This window comes from Sorghum bicolor, chromosome 6 (assembly GCF_000003195.3).
Source record: "Sorghum bicolor cultivar BTx623 chromosome 6, Sorghum_bicolor_NCBIv3, whole genome shotgun sequence".
Taxonomy (NCBI): domain Eukaryota; kingdom Viridiplantae; phylum Streptophyta; class Magnoliopsida; order Poales; family Poaceae; genus Sorghum; species Sorghum bicolor.
The window spans coordinates 4663741-4670330 of NC_012875.2; the positions used below are offsets into that span (position 1 = coordinate 4663741).

General features: G+C 41.3%; 1 long non-coding RNA gene across 1 annotated transcript; it reads left to right on the forward strand.

Annotated features, from left to right (window-relative positions):
- Positions 5699–6330, forward strand: LOC110436596. The gene is made up of 2 exons (XR_002454401.1): positions 5699–5737; positions 5826–6330. It is a non-coding gene; the product is annotated as an uncharacterized LOC110436596 (long non-coding RNA).

Sequence of the window (6590 nt, forward strand, 5' to 3'; positions counted from 1 at the left end):
TACCAAAGTTGCTAAAAAGTCATCTTTTAATGTTCATTGCATATTCCTTGAATTAAATTACAAGATCATGGTTTAGTGGAGCACTAGCATAAGCTACCCAATGCAAAACCGTAGGTGACAAGGTATAAGATCTATACTAGGAAATCCTTATCAAGGAGACACATGCAATATGAATTGTGTGATTAAAGTTATTAGGAAACAAGGATGATCCCATGCTATACTTGCCTTGAAACTCAGATCTTCTTTTAGTTCCAAACCTTCCACAAACTGCTTCTTGATCACCACGTAAAAGCTCACCGACTAAACTCAGTCATCACATCAACAGCAATCATCCAGAGACAATCATACAAAGCAAAACAAACCTATAATTAGAACAATACACCAACAGCAGAAAATAAAGATGAAAAGTTTATAAAACAAATCTACATCGCTCTACGATCACACAGACGTAAAGATCACGAAAATCGGAGCTATAACGAAGAAGTTATGATTTAAATAAGATTTCCTTTAATAAAGTAATAGATTAAATCTAAACTCAGATTTTAAAGGTTGAAAACTTGTAATTCAGTAACATTAATCTATAGGTTACGCGAAAACGAATCTAACGAAATTTGAACGGATCAAAACGGAGTTGAAACGAAGAATATATGAATTTTCTAAGATTTTCTTTATAAAAACAATTAATTAAATAAGTTCACGAAAATAAAAAGTTTCAAACTTGTAAAACAGTGAGACTAACATGTAGATCTTTTGAATACAAAACCAACGCAATTTGAACGAGTCAAAACGGAGTTCATATGAATATTTTATGAGCAATATAAAACCAGTGGCAAACTTGTAATTTTGTGAAAACGTATTTTGAATCTGAATAAAAGAAAATACGCCTTTGAAATAAGAAAACGTATTTCTGAAAGTGCGCTTTGGACTGCGGGTTTGAACTTTAAAAAGCAGGGGGTTTCTTTTGCAAAAGGCGCGGCCGAAAGGGTATCTTTGGATTTGGGCCGTCGGATCGCGGTTGAATGGCCGAGATTAGATCGTGGGGAGGGAGAGGGGAGCGGCCGCCAGAGTTGGAACGGCCCGCGGCGGCGCCATTGCCGGTGATGGCCGGCGTCCACAGTTTGAGCGATTTAGAGCACTAGAGAAAGAACCGATAGCACCGGGACGCAGCGAAGCTCGAGGCGAACTCACCTAGGGCGAAACCGATGTTCGGGAGAGATTGGGGTGCACTCGCGACGAAGGATGGCGGACGACCGAGCTCTGCAAGGTTCGGCGAGGTCAAGCAAAGCGTAGAAAGCACGAAAAAGAGAAAGAAAAGGCTCGGAGACTTCGCAAAGATGACGAGAAGCTTGGCAAGGATCTCACGGGGGCGAAAACGCGATGTAACGAGACTTCAACCTCGCGGCAAATCTCGTTCTTCTCGGCGGCGGCTACAGCTCGGCTAGGGCTCGGGTCTGTGCCAAACTGGGGTTGGGGGGGGTTCAGCGAGGCCGAGGACGCTATTTAAGAGGGACACGACTTGCGGGGCAAGCTAGCACGACAAATCCGCGCGGCCGGATCGATCTCCTGGTGGAGTCCGGTGCGGGCACGAGGTGGAAGACACGGCTGACCAGTGGGTCCCACCCGGCAGTGACTCAGGGGCGCGGGACCCGCTCGGCAGTGGAAGAAGAGAGGGGGAGGGATGCTGGGCGCGGGGGGGCAAACTGGGCCGCGGCCTTCCATGCGCGCTGGGCCGAGAAGAAGAAGGTGGGGGAAAGCTCTGGGCCTTCGGGCTGATTTCCAGGGAGAGAGAGGAGAGAAAAAAATAAATACTTTTCCAATTTTATTTTCAATCCTTTACTTAATTAGATTTCAAGAAAATTTGAAAACCTTTTGAAATTCAAAACAACCACTCACACAAAATAAAGTGCAGCAGCATGGATGCTCAGACAAGTTGCTAACTCCTATAGTAAATTTTAATTTAAAGAAAAATATTATTTTTCCTATATTTTATGAGCATAAAAATACACAATTAAAACAATTCCTCCTATTTTGGAAAATTGCAAATTTTAGGGTGTTACATTTTGCCATCAGTAGTTTTAGCACAGATCTCAGCGTCGTGAACTCTTTGGTACAACCCTTGGACTCATCATACAGAGGCTCTTCAGCCGCCTTCTTCAAGGCCTCCATCCCTTTCATTAATAACATTGATGGTTCAGTATGACGATGCAACATTGCCTCTAAGAATTCAAAATCTTCCGCGGCTGTATCATTCGGTAAGACATGAGTTCTTTCATCAGCATTTCTCCCAGCAAAACCACCAGTAGTAACATTTGGCACAACATGTTCACTTTGGTGTGTGTCGTGCAAAAACTGAAATCCTTCATCAGGCATGTCTGGACCGTCGACGTCAATATTCGCAGGGTCCCCAATTGTATAAGGTGCCGAGCTACCCTCTCCATGCTTTGTCCAAATCAAGTAATCCTTCATAAATCCTCGGCATACCAGATGAGAAATGATTGCTTCAGTATCTTCAAAAATATTAATATTTCTGCAGTCGATGCATGGACAATATATGTGCTTCTTCTTTGTTCTCAAAGCATGGTTCTTAGCAGGATCAACAAACCTATGGACCTCAGGTATGTATAATGGATCTAGTCTTGATAAGTTATACATCCAGAAGGACCGCTCCATCATGAGCTGTGCAAAAATTAGTAAATTAATTGATCTCAATGCAAAACAAGTAGTTTAGGAAAATTGTCATCTAACCTTTCAAACAACAACTTGTGAAGATGAAAACCTCGCAGCTAACATTAAAAATAAAGACAAAACCCTAAGTAATAATTAAAAACTAACAACTAAATCAAATTGACAAGGTAGAAAAACACCATTGATGGAATCAACTAAATATATACCTTGATTCACTATAATAAATTTGATAAGGAAACATGGAAATATATAAAAATGCATATTGCATAATGAAATCAAATTTACATAAAAATGAACATCCTAAACAATAGAAAACTTATCTTTCTCTTTCTTCCCAAGCATGGAAACACCATTCATGGAAAGCACTACATATATATTTCTTGGATTCACAAATTAGAGAAGAAAACATAGAAAAAAAAGAGAGGAGAGACTTCATCTAACCATCTTAAGCAACCTCATTTGAGCAAATATAGTCCATACCTAGCTATTCTACTCTCTCTCTCATGGTGAAACCCTAGATCCAAAAAGTAGCTCTAATTGAGCAAGAGGGCACAAAAAGAGCCTTTAGAGGCATCAACTAACCTTTCTTAGCCACCTCCTTCCAAGAAATGAAGATCAAAACCTCCCCCCTTGTATTTTGGAATAACTGGACCTCCAAGATGTGCTCCAATGGAATGTGGCTGCTACCTACAGTTCTGCCCGAGGAGGACGAAGGGGTGGGGTAGTCATAGAAAGAATAGCACAGCCGGTTAGCTTAGGAAACCGCCTGTGTAAATCCGTGGACACAGGCGGTTCACATAAGCAAACCGCCTGTGTTAATGCTCCATTTACACAGGCGGTTTCCTTATGTGAACCGCCTGTGTTAATTGATTTGCACAGGCGGTTTATATAAGGAAACCGCCTGTGTAAATGGAGCATTAACACAGACCGCCTGTAAAGACCTATTTACACAGGCGGTTTTTAAATCTTGCTGTACAAATTTACACCACAGGCGTGTTACAACTATAACCGCCTGTGAAAATTTTTTGCCCCCGCCGGCTTAGAGCATCTGTGTACTAGTGATGGTGCATAAAAGAGATTATCATTTGTTACATTTGACATGACGTTGACGCTTGATCCGAGATCAAACATGACATTATTCACTGTCTAAGGTCCAATGAAGCAAGTGATGATCGGCCTCTCTAGATCACTTTTCTTGATTGTGAAGTGGTTCCTCGAGTTTCCTAGGAATTCTACAATTTTTGTAGGATGCAAGTGCAGATGCTAATTGTGCTAGTTGGGTCTCTAGCATCTTAAGCCAAGTTCATTGGAGAAATCTTTAACTTTAGCATGAATATTTTCAAGTATCTTTTCATTAGCGGGTAAAGAATAGTGAAGGAATGGTGAGAGTCATGGGTAAAGAAATGGAGGGAGGGATGCAAAAGAGAAAAGGGAAAATTGTATTGTTCGAGACGATTTTCAGCACTCGATATCATATGGTGAGCTGGCGGTGAAAACCATTTTCACTAGTAGATCATAGTAGATGGAGTGTAGTGGATGTTTGAGCCAGTGTTGAAAATGGCTATGACCGTCGGCTTGGTGGATGATCCAGTGATGTGAACCATGGTTATTTTGACAACTGGACCATTATATGCCGAGACTGCGGCCATAACAATTTTCACTGTGGCTCAAACATCCATTTCATCCATCTACGATGAAGCTTATTCCATCCACAGCTGGTTTGTGAGTGTGTGGTCCAGTGGTAAAAAACCGGCAGTGAAAATTGTTTTAACCAATAGGTCGGTGTATGGTCCGGGGTGGTAACCACAATGGCTTTCACCGCCGGATCATATGGCGACCCAGTGCCAAAAACAATTTTCACTGCCAGTTTTTCACCCCACTACGCCTCGCGGGCCTTTGAGCCATTGTGAAATATTATCACTCTAGCTCTGTAGGTGGTAAAAATTCTAGCGCTGAAAATGTTTTCTGTAGTAGTGAGTGAATTTAACAAGACTATTTTGCAGTACTGCAAGTCTCCACACCTAAAAAAGAATCTAATGTCATCATCTACCCTAGGATACAAAATCTTAATTCATGCTCACGTGTACAAGTCCCAAACGAATGATCTACTCGGAGCTCACATGTCCGTGTCCTACTCAGTTTCGTTACAAACTGGATCCACATGTCGACGTCCGACATGAAGCCCTCAAAGCTCACGCGGCCCCGTCCATTTACTTAGGTTCAGTTTAAGAAATCGTGACCCCAGTGCAATGCACGGGCATATATATCTAGTAAATAAAAAAATATACAGATCAAGAATGTTCTGTTCAGCAAAGAGATGAACAAACACTGCTTTATTAAACATTACCTTGGAAGAGGAAGGAGGGGTCTATAGTTTTTCTAGGTAGCCACAAAAATTAGGAGTCACAAAGACACAGGTGCTATCTCACTGCTGGTTATTGCGCTCATTGTCATTTGGTGCTTCAAACCTACAGTGATATAGGGGCCCTCACTGTCAATTGGTGCCTTGAACCGGCAGTGATAGCCTCCGAAACTGCTAGTTCATGACCTGGCAGCAATAGCAGGAGCTATGGCAGATAAGGCCTTGTTTACTTCCACCCAAAATCCAAAAACTTTTCAAGATTTCCCGTCACATCAAATCTTTAGATGCATACATGGAGTATTAAATATAAACGCAAATAAAAATTAATTGCACAGTTTGGTCGAAATTTACGAGATGAATCTTTTGAGCCTAGTTAATCCATAATTGGACAATAATTACCACAAACAAACGAAAGTTCTACAGTGTCGCGAAAAAGTTTCGGGAAGGAACTAAACAAGGCCTAAGCATACCGTTTGCAGACTGCCTAAACCAATTCTTGTAATAGTAGTGACTTCGTACTATCAAGTAATTGCTTGCACCTCCCCCACCCCCAACCCCAATCCTTCAACATGAATGGTGAGTGTCCTCTTCACCAAAACAGTTGCATCTCTATTAATATGTCTATATATAGTGTGCCTGATGTATCTTTAGTTATCAACAACACAAGCCTTCAATTATCAGCTAACTGGGGTGAGTCATTTTCCTTTTGTGAGGTACATCAGTTTCTTTCAGTAGGATTCAATATAATTTCCATTCATTGTCGAACCATAACATGTAGGCATCCATCATCTTCTCAGATGAAGCCTGCAACGGTGGCACTGCTCATTTTGGTGAACATGATGTGCACTATTTCATACTTTGATCATGCAAGTTTTCTTGGAACAAAGGCTGAAGAAACCACCTTGCTGCCGAATTTTGTTGGAAGCAATGAAGGAACGAGCTCTACGAAGGGCATAAATCCTGGAAGGAAGCTGATGGACAGTATTGATAATTCACACCGCTGGTTTCCTATCACAAAAATCGAGGGCCTAATGAACAACCCCCCTCATCATTAGTGTGACCGCATGCATTCCCTAAAGTTCATAAATGTATGTCGTTCCACGCATATATATGAAGGACATCCTACATAGTATAGACACGGTATATGTTGCATCAGCAAGTTCTGGGTTTAGACCTATTATATCTAAATAATCTCTGGGGCTCAAGAAATGCTGTGTAATCACATGTCCAGAGCATACGCTCAATATTAATGAATAAACCGATGTCCTGTTTGCGATAATAAATGACTCGGACAAATCCATGCTGGATGAAGTTCTTTGTGAAGGAACCATTAGCAACGTGAATAGGATTTACTTTGCCAATTACTATTACTCGCCCAATCCAACACTGATGCAGGTGACTATGCTCCCTATAAAAGAATTAATCTATCTAGATGTGCAACTAAGATTTATTAGGTGTGTTGCTATCTCTCCCACAAAAGAGTTATGCAATATAGGTTCCAATCCTGTCACTAGCCTATCAAACTAAGCTAGAAATGTAAAGG